Here is a 17,328-nt window from a genome sequence, read left to right as displayed (position 1 = left end):
CACATCTGAAACCAAGCATGTTATATAAAGGGGTTTATGTGTATTTGACTTAGAGTTACTACAGTACTGAGAGTAATGCTCATTACAGTAGAATAAGTGCTAGTACTTTGAATAGTCTTTCCTGGGTTGCTCTCTGGGGATATGTGGAGTAGTATTGTGTGCTTATGAATATAAAAGCTGTCTGAACATAAATTCAAGGTACTTTAAGAAAAAGCAGTTTAATCATGGCACAGTATATAATATAATGATCCTCTTAGCAAGACTATAATAAGATAAACTTTAATCATAATCAGAGTTGTACTAGTGGGTGCATTTACAGGACATTTTTGCCACAATATTATGCAAAGCTATGAATTTATTTCTCCATGTGCATGTGATTTGAATAAGGTAGGGAAGATGGTTCTGTGTACTGGGAAAGATCATCTTACTCTTGTGGTAAAAGCTCTCTTAAGGCACTTTTGATATGATCTGCACTAGTTCTCAAAGTTAAGTGCTGTTTCCTTCCAGAGGTCCAGTGGTGATGTGGAGAAAATCCAGCTTCCCTCTGGAGTCCAGTGGAGAAGGGGCTAGCTTGGTGTCCCCCACTGCACAACACAGTGGACCAATGACATTAATAACCCGTAACTGAGTATGTGAGGTATTAGGATATTTGCAAATGATTTTGTATGAAATCATGAGTTTTCTCACTTTTACCCTTCTGATTCTCTCCTACATTTCACAGAGGGCAGAATGTTCAAGAGGCTAAGTGGTGCTTATTGTCATCTGGAGATGAACCATGACAATGTGTCATTCTGTTTTCCTGTGCATCATGCATGGGCAGCACTTAAACAGATTTGTTCTGTTCTACTACATAAGAATATGTATTCAATTTTTCCAGATGTCTGTCAATCCTACCAGATTTTCATAAAACACCTTGAAAACGTTTTGTCTATCTAAAGTTACAATAGTGACTGGGTCAAGAATCCAAATACTCAGGTTACAGAACTTTCTGCTTTTGCTATCCAGTGTGCACGCCTGATTTCTTTCTATGGAAAAGTCACAGTGATTGGATGGGAAGAAAGTCGAGGCATGATTATGATGGCATTGGGGAATTTAGAGGAGTCGAGAAGAAGCTCTGACATGAGGACTCTGCGCCCTGCAGTGCGGCACAGTTATCCAGGGGATTACTGGGCCTCCTGGGCCACCTCCTCTGCTTCCTGAAGTTATAAGAGGACAACCACAAAAGGAAACCCAGGAAGAATCTCTATGACTTTCAGTCCTGTTTTTAACAAAATCAAACTGAACCCAAGATGTTTTTAATGGAATTCTTCCAATCTGTTGATGGTACACCTGAAAAAAATCATCAGCCTTAGGTTTATAATAGCACCACACTAGATAAATAAAATTCCAATGGACATCAGTGTTATGAATCACTGTTAGTTAATATCTTCATTAAAAGCATGGACAAAGGGCTCAAGTGCACCCTCAGATAATTTGCAGATAAGTGGCATGGATGACACACCTGAAGAATGTGATGCCATCCAGAGGGACCAGAACTGGCTTGAGAAGTGGGTCCATGGGAATCTCATATGGATTAGAAAGACCAAATGCAAGGTGCTGCACCTGGGCTGCAGCAATCCCTGATATCAACACTGGCTGGGGATGAACATATCAAGAGCGGCCCTGCCCTGAAGAACTTGGGGGTACTGGTGGATGAGAGGCTGCGGGCTTGCAACCCAGAAAGGCAACTGTGTCCCGGGCTTCGTCCAAAGCAGCATGGGCAGCAGGGCCAGGAAGGGGATTCTGCCCTCTGCTCTGGTGAGACCCCACCTGCATTCAGCTCTGGGGTCCCCAGCACAGGAATGGCATTGACTTGTTGGAGAAAGTCCAGAGGAAAGGCACTAAGAGGATCAGAAATATGGAGTACCTTTTTTATTATGAAGGTCAGAGAGAAGTGGGATTGTCCAGCCTGGAAAAGAGAAGGCTTCAGGGTAACCTAATTGCAGCATTCCAGTATCTAAAAAGAACATATAAGAAAGATGTAGAAAAACTTTTCACAAGATCATGTAGTGATAAGACAAGGAAGAATGGTATCAAACAGAAAGAGAATGGATTTGGATCAGATATTAGAAAGAAATTCTTTACTGTGCAGGTGGTGAGGTACTGAGACAGGTTAAGAATTTCTGAATATCCTGTCTCTGGAAGTGTTCATGCCTAGGTTGGATGGGACTTTAAGCAACTTGGTCTGGTGAAAGTTGTCCCTGTTCATGGTAGGGGAGTTTGATCTAGAGGAGATGATCTTTAAGGTACCTTAGAACACAAACCATTCTATTATATCTGAAGCCATCATCCTGCCAGGTTATTTAAGTGAAAATTCTCATGAAAAGTAGGTAATATTTGTGTAATATCTGTAAGTCTTGTAACAGCATGGATTAGTGTTGGAGATATGGTTGCAAGTATTTATTGCTACCTCATTCTCAGGAAAGAGACTGAAATATCTAAATTTACATTTTCATTCTTCATCAAAAATGTGAATGCAATGGTAAATAAATAACTTTTGAACATACAGAACTGTTGAAACTATAAATTTTTGCAAAGAGAATGCACAAAATAACCTGGTGAAAATACAGCAATTTCACAATTACAAACCACACCATTTTGACTACAGTTTTGGTCCATACCTGGAAGTGTGGCCTGTAGTCTGGAGCAGCTAATATATGAACAATATTCTAAAAGCTGCCAACATGGAAGTGAGAGCCTGCGGCAGCCCCAAGCCAAGCTGGAGCCCGGCCAGCCCCAGCAGAGGTGGGAAAGCCTGGCAGAGGCGGGGCCAGCGGTATGGGGGACGGGCGGCAGAGCCCGAGCCAGCAGGGCAGGGGAGTCTGGCAGCATGGGGAAGCCCAGCAGAACCAGGGCTAGCAGTACAGGGGAACTCAGCAGAATCGTGGCTAGCAGTGCGGGGGAGCCCAGCAGAACCAGGGCTAGCAGTGCGGGGAAGCCCAGCAGAACCGGGGCTAGCAGCGTGGGGGGAACCCGGTGGCGCAGGGAAGCCCAGCAGAACCAGGGCTAGCAGTGCAGGGGAGCCCAGCAGAACTGAGGTTAGCAGCGTGGGGAGCCCGGCAGCACGGGGAAGCCCAGCAAAACTGGGGCTAGCAGCGCAGGGGAGCCCAGAAGAACCGGGGCTAGCAGCGTGGGGGAGCCTGGCAGCGCGGGGGCAACAGTGCCGGCCAGGGCGAGCAAACGCGGCGGCGGCGGTGCAGACGGCAGGGGGGGCGAGCAAGCCTGGCGGCGGCAGCGGCAGCACCGCCCGGCCGGCCCTGAGCAGCCCCACCGAGCCGTGGCGCTGAGCTGGGCCACCCGGCCCCGTCGGCAACCATGAGTGGGCCGAGCCTGCCTGGCCCCGCCCCAAGCCAATAAACCCCGCTATGCCACGATTCTGTTACTAATTGGCAAATTTGTGAAAGTTGCACACGGATCCTCACTACAAACGAAAGTGTGGCTAATAATCTATTGTGGCTTATGTATGGACGAGGACCTAAATGTTGCCCACACCCTGGAAATGCGGCTTATAATCCATGCGGCTTGTATTCGTGAAATTATTGTACTTGCAGGTTTTTGCATGAAATTCAAGTATAAATTACTTGCATTTCCTAAGAATGCCTATAAAACAGCCATGCTAATTCTATAGGGAGCATCCAATGTGGGAAAAATAATATGGGAAGAAAAAGTTTTATATAATGCTGTAATCACTTAGAAAAATATTTCTCCTGTAGAATATTAATACATGATACTTGGAGAATTATAGCAAAAGTTTATGTAAATAAATTCAGTGGCTTCATGTCCCTGTCAAATATTCCTAACTTTTTAAAATAACCTTTGTTCTGAGTTCAATTTACATTCAGTTTTTGATTGCAATTTGCTTTTCTTTGTAACTCTTTTCCTGTAAATGCTGGCAGAGGCCTTTTTGCAGAGCACTAAGCTGCACATTCATGAAGGGACCTGGAGCATGAGCTGGGTGGAAAGAGGTGGCTGAGCGCTGAGAAGGAGGTGCATTACCACCAGATTCAGACTGATGGACCTTTATTCCATAAGGAGTAAAGGCTTTTAGCCATTTCTAGGGAGAGGGAACAAAGAGAAAGGAAACAAGACTGATGAAGTACAGAGCCCAAAGAGAATACAAACGATCGTATAAGGGTGACCCTTGCCTTTGTGCAGACAAATCTAGGTAAAAGAGCTGGGGCCTCTTGCAGGGAAGAATTTCAGGACCTAGCCAAAACCTGGCTGCAGTCAGCAGAGAAAAAAATCCAAAAGAATGTTACAAACATTTGTATATGTGGAAGAGGGATTGTATTTATGTGGGGTTTGCATTACAGGGATTTTGGCAAGTAGAATGGTAAAACAGAAATGGTTTTGTGGAGCAAAACAGTGCTGAAGGCCTCATGACTAAACTGAAAGGCACTTCAGTAGTGTCATAGTAGCTCCATTTTGGCTGCATGTCAAATGCTCCTTCCTGGTCCAACCTAATATGACATTGTTAAGTGCATGCAGAAATGATGTAGTATATTATGCCAAACCAGACAAGACTTACTGAAAATAAGCTGGCAGAAAATATTGATTAGCCTGAACCCTATGTAAGAATCATTAAAAATATATTGGAAAGAATCCCAAAGGTATTTAAAAACAAATAAATGATCTTTGAAGGATGTATATGAAAAGGAGAAAGAAATTTTTAAAAAACCTCATCAGGTTCCCATATAGACTATAAATTTGCTAATTAGTAATGATCATATTGAACAGTAAAATGGTGTCAGTGTCTCTCTGCTTTTATGTATTTGCAGATACACTTGCAGGAAAAATGAAAAAAAAGGCAATAGAAATTAAATCATATATACCTGACTAAGCCAATGTTGAAGAAAAAATATTAAGATAATTGTTAGAATAATTATTCTTAGATGAAGTCTTAGAATATTCTACCTGTTTAGTTGCTCTCTGTTTCTCTATTTTTATTATCTTAATGTCAAATATAACATATTGCTATGGATATCAAGGTAGTGTTCGTTTTAGCAGTTTCACTTAGTCTAAAGTTTTGATCTGGGAATTATGCTTCATTTCTGTCAACATACAGTATGCATTCAGTGTACTGTCAACATACAGTATGTCCCATCGTTTCTTCATCCGCTTTTATCAAAGTAAGTAATTTGTAATGTTACTTGCCTTCTTTTACTATATGCAGGCTAATATCTATTAAAAAGAGAATTATTCCATAATTTATACCTAAAAAAACCAATGGTTCTTGGAAAAAAATGTGGAGGGGAGATCTTATAATAAAATTCAGATTTGGTTTAAGAGAACTACTAGGATCTATACCTTTCTGTAGATCTTAAAGTTTGAAATCCTGACATTGCAAAGCCAAGCCATTTAAAGAGGTGTGTAATATAAGTACTCTTTTCATTTGGTAGATATGAGCCACTTTTTTACAAAAATTATTGTATTGTCCATCAGTAGGCTGGATTATTACAGGTTTTATAGAAATGTGCTGAACTTCAGTCTCCAGAGATGTGGTATCTGTCACTGCCATATTAGATTTAAGCTGCGTACAAATCCCTTCCTCTTCTGAGGCAGAAAATATCAAAGCTTACAAAAATCCCAGAAATTCTAGGAAGGAAAAAATGTAAGTATTATTTTGTCTTGAAGTCATGTGACACAGGAAGGTGATAAGAGCTCAAAACAGCTCACAAATTTCAAGAGATACCAGCACTGGAGAGTGATGAGCACTGCTGGGTTATTGTTCCACCATTCCTCTCTGGGCATACCGTTAGCCAGAGCCAGTCCTGAGGATGACTTGCTGGCATGCAACACTGGCAGCTTGCCGGGCTTTTAGTACCCTTGGGGCCATACTTGACAAAAAGATGTGTAATACCACTGATAAACACCTGATGGGTGCTGAGGGATGTATGTAGTTATCTTTGCAAGAAGGTATTTTACATCTGTATGCTGTGCTACCCTTCTTGAATGGAAGCAGATTATGGTTGCATAAAATACTCATTTAACAGTAAACTCCATACATATAGGAGAGGTTTTGCTGTTTTAACTCTGTCAGCATAGCTAAAAAGCAAGATTTTAGGAGATGACAGAAGGTGGTATCAAGAAAGTATTACTCTTCCTATTTGCACATAAAAACTAAAGCGGGGAGAGAGAGGTGCTGGTTTAACAGGGCCATGAGCAAAGATAACGACAAAGTACAAATATGGGTGTCTCTCTACCAAGTTCACTGACCTAAATTACTATCTTTTGTGCATTTTACCAAATATGCCATACTCTGTGGTCTTCTATACTGCTCTGAAATGATGAAAGCTTAGCTGCTAAAACTGCTGATTTTACTGGAAGGCAATTTATAATATACCTGGGTTTGACCATATCTGTCATTTTTGCCTGACTTCAGCTATATTAATAAATCAAATTTGAAAATGAGACTAAAGAGCTAATTTTATTTTGGAGGTCCATTTGAAAGAAGTGAAGTTCAGAGTGTTTTCAGTTTTCACATCAAACTCTTTATTTCTTTGGTGGGCAATTGCATAGTTTTAGTTTTTAGTAATTTTTATATCTTTCAGCTCCTAGTTTCCAAGATTTATTTATCTGCAAAACAGTTTGGACTTGTTACTTACTTAATTTGTACGTTATTGCTATGTGGGACAGAAATTCCTAAGGACTGGGCTTACTCTGAGTTACAAGACTTTATTTGAATTTGTGGTGAAAGGCATTTTGTTGTCTGTTCATCTTTTAAACTGGGATAACTTAAGTGAAAAGACAAAGGAGACTTAATTACTGGTGGATATGTTGTTATTATGGATTCTGGGTTCATTTTACTAAATTTGCACCACAAAATTTGGAAATGCTTGCTGAGGGTAAATATGGTAAGGTAAGGAGCAATGGTAGACCTCCATTTTGGTTTTCTAGCTACTCATCACTTCATTAATTTTGCTCAATTAAGCTAGGTTTTCTAAAAAAATTATTGATCATCTCTAGCATTAATTCTGCATTTTCTCTTGGTTATTTCTTCAAGAGAGGTGAAAACAGAACTGAGAGTTTATTCCATAGTTGTTTGTTTAATTGGCAATGCTGGTTCCTGTTTATTTGTTTATTTTTAATTTGCTTCTAAAATAATATTTCTTAAAGTGCCAAGGAGGGTGATCAGACTTGATGGTCAAATTAACATATCACTTGCACATCTGTTCAGTGAATTCACAAGATTTAATTTGGTTTTCTAAATCTGACACCCTAGAATCCCCACAGAGTACATACAGTTGACAACTTTACTATCTATTTTATATTTTATATGCTAATTCATATGACATATACAGGGCATTTACTTGGAGTGAATTGTGTTTTCTACAAGTGTTTATAATTTTTGGCATCCTCTCTAGCAGCATCAGGCGACTACCAAATACGCATCATTGACTGTCAAGTTGTAATCATTTAGTAAGATAAATTCCACTATATCAATCCTACTTCAAAATATGTTGAAGGAAAAAGCTTCAAAACTTAATTCTTCAACAACATGCTTGAAATGTTATATTTACAAAATCACATACTTAAGCTAATTAATTGTGTTCTAATTATTGCATCTGTAGAAAAGGAACATCAAAAAATTGTTCAAAGTAATGAAATATTAGTATGAGTTCATTATGATTAAATTACAGTGTCCTTCAGAGATGATTCAGTGTTTGAATGATATGGAAGCATTCAGAAACTTCCACCCAGACAACAGATATGTCCATTACAAGTTGTTATTATTAATGTTTATGAAAAAAAATTAAATCTGCTATCCAATCATTTTATGCAAGTTCCTTTAACAATTTTAAATTAATAATAAATAGAAATGTGTAACCTTCAAATTGTAGGTCACTTGGAATTTAAAATGGCAAAAAGATTGCAATGTATGAGTGCCTCCTACATAATTAATTATATAAAAGTAGCATAAATAAGTTAGATGCATCATATTTTCATATATATTACCCATAGATTTTTTATATGTCTTTTGGGGTTTTGTTTCACTTATATATTGATTTTCTTATGGATCCATATCACCATTCAATAAGTTTGTTTCCTGTTTCTGTTTTAGATGGGTTAGAAAAACAGATAGTACTCTTTTTATGTACTAGCTCCTACAGTAGTTCAGTTCACTGGAACACAAGGAAATGTGTTACTAAGATCTGGACAAAATAAATTAGGCATAGAATTGAAATAAAACAGGTACATTGCTACCAAACCAGAAGCAATTCCAGACACCTGGGTTGATATTTGCCTGTCCATGAAAATATGATTATTTGCAGGAAGAAGTAAAGGGTCTTTACATGATCACTTTTCTCAACTTATGAACCCTGTCTCTGGTTCTCCTGGAGAGATACTTGTGATGGGAAGAGGTTTTTGAGGAAGCAAATACACTTTCCAAAATGATTCCCGGGCTCCCAACCAGCACTGTTTTGCTAAACCTGCTAAACCTTCTAAACCTTAGATTATCAATAGTTTAGGGTATAAAATAGGTATTAGAATACATTTTCCAGCATCTCCTTTTTCCTTTCAGTCTTAAAAAATCCTTATTGTCCATACTAAAGCATCACTAATTATTCCAGCACTTATTTCTCCCTCTGTCCAAGGGATTGTAAATATAACAAGATAGTGACTCCTGTGAGTGACAAGTTGATTAACCATTTGATCACCATACTTTACCTTCAGTTTTACCCCAAAATATATCTGCCCATAATATCCTCTGTTAAAGCTCTCAGGAACAGCAATCATTGGCTTGGCATGTGGGAAAACAATATTTTAATACCATTTTATTAACTCTTAGAGGGGGTTTTACATGATTTGTTATTATTTACCACGTTATCATTGTGTCCACCTCCTCATGATTTTTCACAGATTTGTTGACATTTCTCACATTGACTATGACCTCCTAAAACTCTTCCTGCATCCTCTTAATCTCTCCTGTCACTTTTAATTCCTAAAACTCCTGCTGCTGTCCTTAATATTTCTTGCTCCAACTGACTTTTCATTTGGACCTCTCCAGGTGTCCTGTGATTTCAGGTAAAAGCTGCGTCTGTTTCCCTCTTTAGTATCTAGTGTTTATTCAGAATTTTTTTATTAATAATTACTATTTCAGAATGTGGGCTCTGCATTCTTGTCTCACTTTTAAGAATGACCTGTCTGCTTTGAGTAGTAAGGATTCTGATGTTTTACTGAAAGATCAAAGGAGTAGACAAAATTTAAATACTTTTAAGTGAGAGAGGGCTCATGATAGAAAAACATACCAAGGAAGTTGGATGTTGAAATCTGACTCTAAAAACGTTAGATTAGAAACAAAATAAAGAAGATTGCATGACTTTTTCTAGACAGTTCTGTAGGAAAAAATGTAAATCCACTCTGGGGAAAGGAGGTGGGGAGAGATTTGGCTGAAGTAAATGTTTCTCAAAGTATTTAATTGAGTGGAAAATCCAAGAGCCTGTCAAATTTGTTTTAATCAAGGAACTTCAACCAGGCTTAATAATTAGCTACCAGAGCAAATTAAAAACAGTGCAGTCTTCCTTATTATAAGTTTTAAACTAAGGGCTGGACACCTCCACTAAGGCTGACTGATGCTTCTACAAACTCATGTAGGTGATTAACAGGAATGTTTTGTTGAACTCCTCTTATGGAAGCAGTCAAGAAAAGTGATTAGAAGTCTTTTCACCTTGAGAAATGCTAAAGGTATTTTGATTATAACTATATATATATATATATATATATATGTATATATGCTGTTATCTGTTTCAGCTTTGTTTCTATGTCTCAGAGGTCTGGATATACCAATTTGATCTACTTTTGAAACACTTTAGAGGATTCACTTGCCAGCAGTGTAAATATTTTCAGGTGCTCATTTTAGCCATCCATCCAAAAGCAGGAGCAGATGATAACTCTTACTGATGACCTGTCCCTATTTAGAAATTGCCATTGAACCAGGCACAAATGCTAAATCTTTCTTAAAAGCATAAAAATTGACAAAAAATGTCTTCTGAAATAATTTCACTTTTATTTAAAAAAAAATTGAAAGGAAGCAGAAAAAATAGTTTATAATGAAAATTAATTGGTGTATTGGTTCCTCTCAGGGCAATTGCAAGGAGAAAACAAATATCCTGCAAGCTAACAAAGGTGTCCAAAAAACATTACCAAGTAGAATATAACATAGGCTGCAGACATTATGTAAGAGGAGACTTTTTTGAGCTGTCTAGTTTATCTTCAAACTGGCATCAGTCCACTAGCATCAAACAGTTCTGCAGTGTGAAAGGTGGTTCCTGTTTTTCCGAAGGAGTTCCTGCCTCTTCCTTGTTCCTCCCAAAAATGGGAAATAAACTACACAGTAGAAACTGTATGGGGACAGAAAAGAGTTGATTCAGAAGAAACTAATTACCTCCTGTCCTTTGTGAATTATGAATATATCTCCCTGGAGGCATTCTGTAATAATCAATTAAGCTCTGGGTAAAAAATGTTACTAAAGGATTTACATGTTCATTGAAAATGCTGTCACTACATCTCCAGCATGAGTTACATAATTCATAGTTATGAATTATAGATATGTAGAAGTCTTGCACCAAAATGCAAGTCTTGTTACCAAAACTACCATTTTTGTACACTGAAAATCTCATTTATATTGTTACAAAAAGGACATGACTTTTATTCACATCTGATTACACTAATTAGAAGTGTGAAGCATCACCTTTTCCCTAAGTTGTACTTATAAATTTCCATATTCCTTCTCCATTCACCCAAGCACATTTTTCACTATTGTTCTCCCATTAATTCTGTTCATCAGAAGGAAATCAAAGCATGATGAAAAAAATATAAATCCAATATACAATGATTTATAGTTCAGAAACCAACATGTATGAATTAAATATAAAGTGAACTAAGCTTATTTTAAAAAAAATGTAACTCGCAGGAAACATCATAACAGTATTTTTCATACACAAACCTTTCCATTCTCAAGAGTATCTGTTTTTGTTAAAAAAGGTAAGACATGCATTTTACAGTGTTCTATTTATTTATTTGATTGGAAAATATTTTTAGGTATTAGTATAAAACTTTCAGTCTTCTCCCTTTTTGGATGTTATCCCTCTAAATTGTAGTTATTTCTAACACATTTCACTCTTTTCCCCTGCAGAACTTTGTATAATTAAATACTTGACGGTATATGGGGTTTTTTTGCTGCTGTGTCTTCAGATAAAAGTTTTGTTCTCAACAAGCTTGATTATCAAGGGATAAGACTGTTATAGTTTTCTCTGAGAAGGGAGGATAGAATTGTGTAGTTGAACAGTGCTTGATTTTCAAAAAGCTGTGACTTCTAGACTTACCTAATTAGACTCCTTTTTTTCATTGAAACCTTTAATTTTGTCCTGTTAAATGTGAGCCACTTCTGTTATGGCTGAATAAAATAATCTTCACGATGAAAGAATGTCCCATAATAAGGATTATATGAAATGAGACTAATATCAGATAATACGCTCTATGGGAATTGCAAAAGGCAGGATAGAAATCTTGAGGATCATATAGGCTTTTATCCAGCAATAATAAACTATACTGCACTCTGGTGAAACACAAAAAAATGGTTATCAATAAAAATGTTTTTTGAACAACCCATATAAAAATGGTAACAAATATTAAATTACAACTATCAAAACATTGCTGAATAATAAAGGCAGAATTAGGGAAAAAAATAGGTCCTGCACTTGGGTCACAACAACCCTCTGGTATGCTACAGTCTAGGGGCAGAGTGGCTGGAAAGTGCCCCAGCAGAAAATAACCTGGGGATACTTGGCAACAGGGGCTGAAAACGAGCCAGCAGTGAGCCCAGGTGGCCAAGGAGGCAATGGCATCCTGGCCTGTATCAACAATAGTGTGGCCAGCTGGACCAGGGCAGTGACTGTGCCCCTGTATTCAGCATTGGTGATGGCGCTCTTCAAATCCTGTGTGCAGCTCTGGGCCCCTCACTGCAAGGAAGACATTGAGGGTGGAGCTAATCCAGAGAAGAGCAGCAGAGCTGGGGAAGGGTCTGGATCACAGGTCTTGTGAGGAGCGGCTGAGAGAGCTGGGACTGGTTAGCCTGGGTGAAAGGAGGCTCACGGGTGACTTTATGACCTACAGGACCTGACAGGACATTGTAGCAAGGTGGGAGTCAGTCTCTTCTCCCAGGCAACCGGTGACAGGGTAAGAGGAAATGGCCTCAAACTACTCCAGGGGAGGTTCAGGTTATCTTTCTTCACTGAAAGGGTTGTGAATCATCACAATGGACTACCCGGGACAGGGGTGGGGTCACCATCCCTGGAAGCATTCAAGAAGTTGAATAGCCCATTTATAGGAGAACCTTATAAGGGGATTCAGTTCAAGGTGTGCTTTACCCAGAGGAAGACTCTTTAACTCTTCTCATCCTACTCAACAACAAAACTATAAACCCAGATCAATTTCTCCATCAGGAAAAAGTTTCTCAGATAGGAGTTGTGTAGAATGAAAACATCTCCCTGCAGTCTTGTATAAGAACCTATATTGTCTTCTCACTCTCAAAAATGAAAAAAAATCTGTTTCCTTCAGGCTGTATGCCTTTAAATCTTAGTCTTGAAGCATTGCTATTTCACAGGTGAGACAGCCAGAGAGAGCTGTCTAACAGGAGCAATGAAGAGGGCTAAGTCAATCAAGTACTTGTTGGTGACTGCAGGTCAGCACCAATACTTTCCTCCATGGCTCTATTTCTTGACAGTTCTGCCACTAACTGAACTGTCTCTTTTTATAACATGAATACCACCTAGTCAAGAAGCAACTTTACTACCTTATTAGAAAATTCACTATACTTCTGTGAATTTGCACTGATTGCTCAAATACCAGTAAATAAAAATTACCCTTATTTAATTAATCCTCCCTCTGGTCCAGTTTTTTCTTTTACACAATAAAGTTCAGCTATAATATGTGCAAAAATTCTGTCTTGTCATTTAAACTGTTTCTGGCAAATTCCTAACGAATTTTTGTCTTTGCCCAATTAATTATCGCATTCTGTATTTGAGAATAGATAGTGATGTCGATGTGAAAAATCTAGATAATTAAAGAAGAATTCCAATTTGAAATGAGTGGTTATGGTGAAATTTTATAAGCTCAGTGTGTCTCCAGTCATGATTTCTGGGTGTCACAAGTAGCCAAATAGAAAAAAATGGGTACTGTACTTCTTATTTCTTTAACAAAGAAAACAAAATAGTGTGAGAACTCTTAGATTTGTGGTACCAAAATGGTAAAAATGAAGAATCTTCAGTAACATGTGACTCTTTATAAAGAAAACAGTGTAAACATTTCAATAGGGTGTGGATCATTTGAATTCAGCAATCTGTTATATAGTACCATAAAATAAACCACTGGCAAATGTAATGAAAACAGCAGGTCAGGAAAATTTAGTGAAAGCTATGGAAGTATTTAAACTGACACATTTAGATGGTTTATGTACTTCTTAAGGATAAGTGTGTGATACAAATAGTGCTGATGGAAATGTAAATCTTCTTTTTACGTGCTAATTTCACTCTGAAGCAAACTAATATAAAACTTTGAGAAACAGCGGTGCTAAACAATATGCATTGACTAGCAAATACTTTTATTGCACAGCAGTCATCTTCATACTCTAGCTAATTCTGCAATTAAAAATCAGTCACACACAAATAATGTTGAATAATGTCTTCCAGTCCAAGTGTTGCCACATGAATTCTCTACAGGAACTGAGCTCTGTGGTCAGAAAATGCTGTAATGATATGTTCGTATTAAACACAAACATCAGTGCTTCAAAGAAATGTTGCTGATTTCTGTTGCAGCACTAATGTGTCACCAATAAGTCAAAGGACTTTTTTTTTAAGGGATGTAAAAATAAAAAAATAATCAAAACAGATTTTTTACTCTGAAGTGCATGATGACAGCAGTGAAAAGAATAGTCACGGTGATAATACATAACATAAAACTAGTCTTCATATAACTTCCTGCATTGATTTCTTCCTTATCTCACGATAAAGGGAAAAATAGAAAAGATGAAGAGTGATAAACTAACTCCCCCACCTCAAAGGTTTGGGTTTAATTCCGGTAATATTTGATTTCCAGATCTTCTTGTTATAAAACTGAAAATTAGAGATTTAATTAGAAAACTTCTCCCATTCAGCCATTCCTAAGTTTGCTCTTTCTTCACCAGGCCATTCACAACATGTAAGAGTTATATAAAGAATTATACTGCCTGTGACCTGCAAATATCAGGTCTTGCAACTGTTTGTCTTCATGGTGGTAAATGTTCATATCATCTCGTATTTGGATCTCATGTGCCTGATTGGAAAGTATAAAATTAGTTATTTGTACATGTATAATCTTTACTTTTTTTTATATATTCCATTTAATGAAAGACTGTACAAGAGATTATTGGGTTTGAAATTCTTATGGATACATACACATTTATTACAGTTAGTAAGATTTTATTTTTTGCATTGCTCTGAATTTTCCTTTTTATCGAGAATATGCTTTTCAAATTAAAATCTAAAATAGACACAGCAGGATTCTGTAGGTTTGAGTTTGAGGATGTTTAAAGTTATTTTTCACAAGCTCTGTGGAAATTACATGGTTTTAATTTTAGAGCAGCCTTACTGTGCAAAACTTCAACTTTCTACTGAAATGTAAGTTTTTTGGAAATTTTTCAATTGGTCCTGTTGGTTGTGTACTTGAAACACCAATTTTTCTTAGCAAAGTACACAGGAAAGACCATTTCTCTTTGTACCTTTGTGTGGAAACCCTCTGTTTCTCCCATCTTCTAATAGTTTTTCTGTTGATTAAAAAAATGTACATGCACAGTGTCTTTGGAAGAATATTGAGTTCAAGGGAAGGAGTGGGTCAGCCAGGGGAAATTCAATGTTAGTAATAGACATTTTATATGAACCCTAGATGTCATACAGAGCTGAGTGGAGGCTTTGCACTAGACAGAAAGATGGTAGAGAGCTTATTCTACCAACAAAACACAGTACTTTTGTGATCTCAAACACTACCACAATGTAATGTCTACTAAAGCTGCAGTCAAAAATTCAAAATATTTTTCTTGATATGTACTTAGATAAGAGAGCGGAGATAATTTAATTACTTGTGTTAAAAATATGGAATATGGAAAGATGTTGAGCTTCCAGAAAATATTAAAAGAGGTTTGGGATTTTTCTTGTGGTGAGCAGGAAATCCACCACTTCTATTGATATACTAAGGAATGCTTTGAAATACATAAAAAAATGGATAATTTAATTAGATATGCTACTGCTAACAGACATAGAGAAGGAGGGGCAGTGGGGAAAACCTTGAAAAAACACTGTGCTAATTAAAAATAACTAAATACTACCAAATGGAACCTACTTATGCAAAATTCATTGTTCAGATGCAGCCTTTTCAGCCCATGAATGTTTAAGTCACTTTTAGGCAATCACAACAAAATCTCAGCTATTCTATGTTAACTGGTCATGAGAGTTTTACATAAGTGTTATATAATATTATCTACCTTGAGGTTAGTGTTAGCAGTTATAATATATCTCAGACCTTTTTCCTAGGGAAAAAAGGGGATTAGGTTTTTCAGCAGAGATTATCTGAATTTTTATTTTACTTTACATAAGAATCTTTAAAACTAACAGCTTAAATCACTGTTGGATGCCAATATCCTCATTATGAAATACACATTTTAGCTTCAACACAAAACAACATTTAGTGGCCAACATTTATCTTCATTAAAGTCAACTGTCAGTATTTCAAAATAATTTTCATTTTATGATTGCCTTCAAGATTTTGGATCTTTTTATACTACTGAGGCAAACTGCAGGTCCTGCAGTTCATAGAATCATAGCATTGTTAGTGTTGGAAGAGACTTTTCAGACCATCGAGTCCAAGCATTAACCTAGCACTGCTGTGTTTACCAATAAACCATGTCCCCGGGTTCCGCATCTAAATGTAATTTAAATACCTCCAAGGATGCTGACTCCATGTGGGCAATCTATTTCAACATTTGAAAACTTTCTCAGGGAAGAAGTTTTTCATAATACCCAATCTGAATGTTCCCTGGTGAAACTTGAGGCAATTTACTCTTGTCCTATCACTTGTAGTTTGGCAGAAACCTCCTTTCAGGTGATTCTGGAGAGCAATAAGGTGTCTGTTTTGTACTGAGAGGCCCAAAACTGAGCATAGGATTCAATGTGTGGCATTACCAGTGCTGAGTACAAGGGGATGATCATGTCTCTAATCCTGTTTGCCACACTATTTCTGATGCAGATCAGAATACCATTGGCCTTCTTGGCTACCTGGGCACACACTGGCTCATGTTCAGTGACTGTCCACTAGCATACTTAGGTCCTTTTCCAGTGGGCAGCTTCCCAGCCACCCTTTCCCCAGCCTGTAGAACTGTATTGGGTTGTTGTGACCCAAGGGCAGAATCTGGTAGTTGGTCTTGTTGAACCACTGTCCTCAACCCGTCGATGCAGCCTGTCCAGATCCCTCTGCAGAGTCTTTCTGCCTTATGGCAGATCCACACTCTCGTCCAACTTGGTTGTCTCCAAACTTGGCTGCACTCAATCCTCTCATCAAGATCATCAATAAAAATATGAAACAGGGCTGGCTGCAGTACTGAACCCTGGGGAACACCATTGGTGACCATCTGCCAGCTGGATGGAACTCCAACCCTCTGGGCTCATCCAGCTAGTTTTAACCCAGTGAACAGTGCACCCATCTAAGCCACGAGCAACCAGTTTCTTCAGGAGAATGCTATGGGAGACAGTCTCAAAATATTTGCTGAATTCCAGGCAGACAACATCCAAAACTTCTGCCCCACTCATTAAGCAGTCGCCTGGTCATACTGTGAGATCAGGTTGATCAAACAGGATTTGCCTTCTCTAATCCCCTGTTGGCTGGGCCTGATCCCTTAGCTGTCGTGCACCTGCCTGTGATGGCACTTGAGCTGCTCCATGACCTTTCTGGCACCAAGATCAAGTTGACAGCCCTGTAGCTCACCAGATCCTCCTTCTGACCCTTCCTGTACTTGGACCTCACATTTGCTAAGCTCCAATCAACTGGGACCTCCCCAGTGAGCCAGGACTGTTGGTAAATGATGGAAAGTGGTGGATGAACACTTTCACCATCTCCTTAAGTATTGTCCATTTATGCCTATTTTTATCAAGATTCTTGCATCTTGTCTTAATGTTTAATTTAATTAAGAAGCTAATCCCTATCTGCACCTTTCAGAAAGCCTCAAAGTGTTTTATAGTTACTATCATGTTACATCAGTGG

The 17,328-nt window shown here is 38.0% G+C and overlaps 1 pseudogene; it reads left to right on the top strand.

The window, feature by feature from the left end:
• Positions 1-17,328, top strand: part of LOC116992267 — a 114,140-nt pseudogene that overhangs the window by 71,663 nt on the left and 25,149 nt on the right.

This window comes from Catharus ustulatus, chromosome 2 (assembly GCF_009819885.2).
Source record: "Catharus ustulatus isolate bCatUst1 chromosome 2, bCatUst1.pri.v2, whole genome shotgun sequence".
In the NCBI taxonomy this organism is placed as follows: Eukaryota; Metazoa; Chordata; class Aves; order Passeriformes; family Turdidae; genus Catharus; species Catharus ustulatus.
The sequence above is the reverse complement of the archived record's forward strand: the minus strand, read 5'-3'. Positions and strand labels throughout refer to the sequence as shown.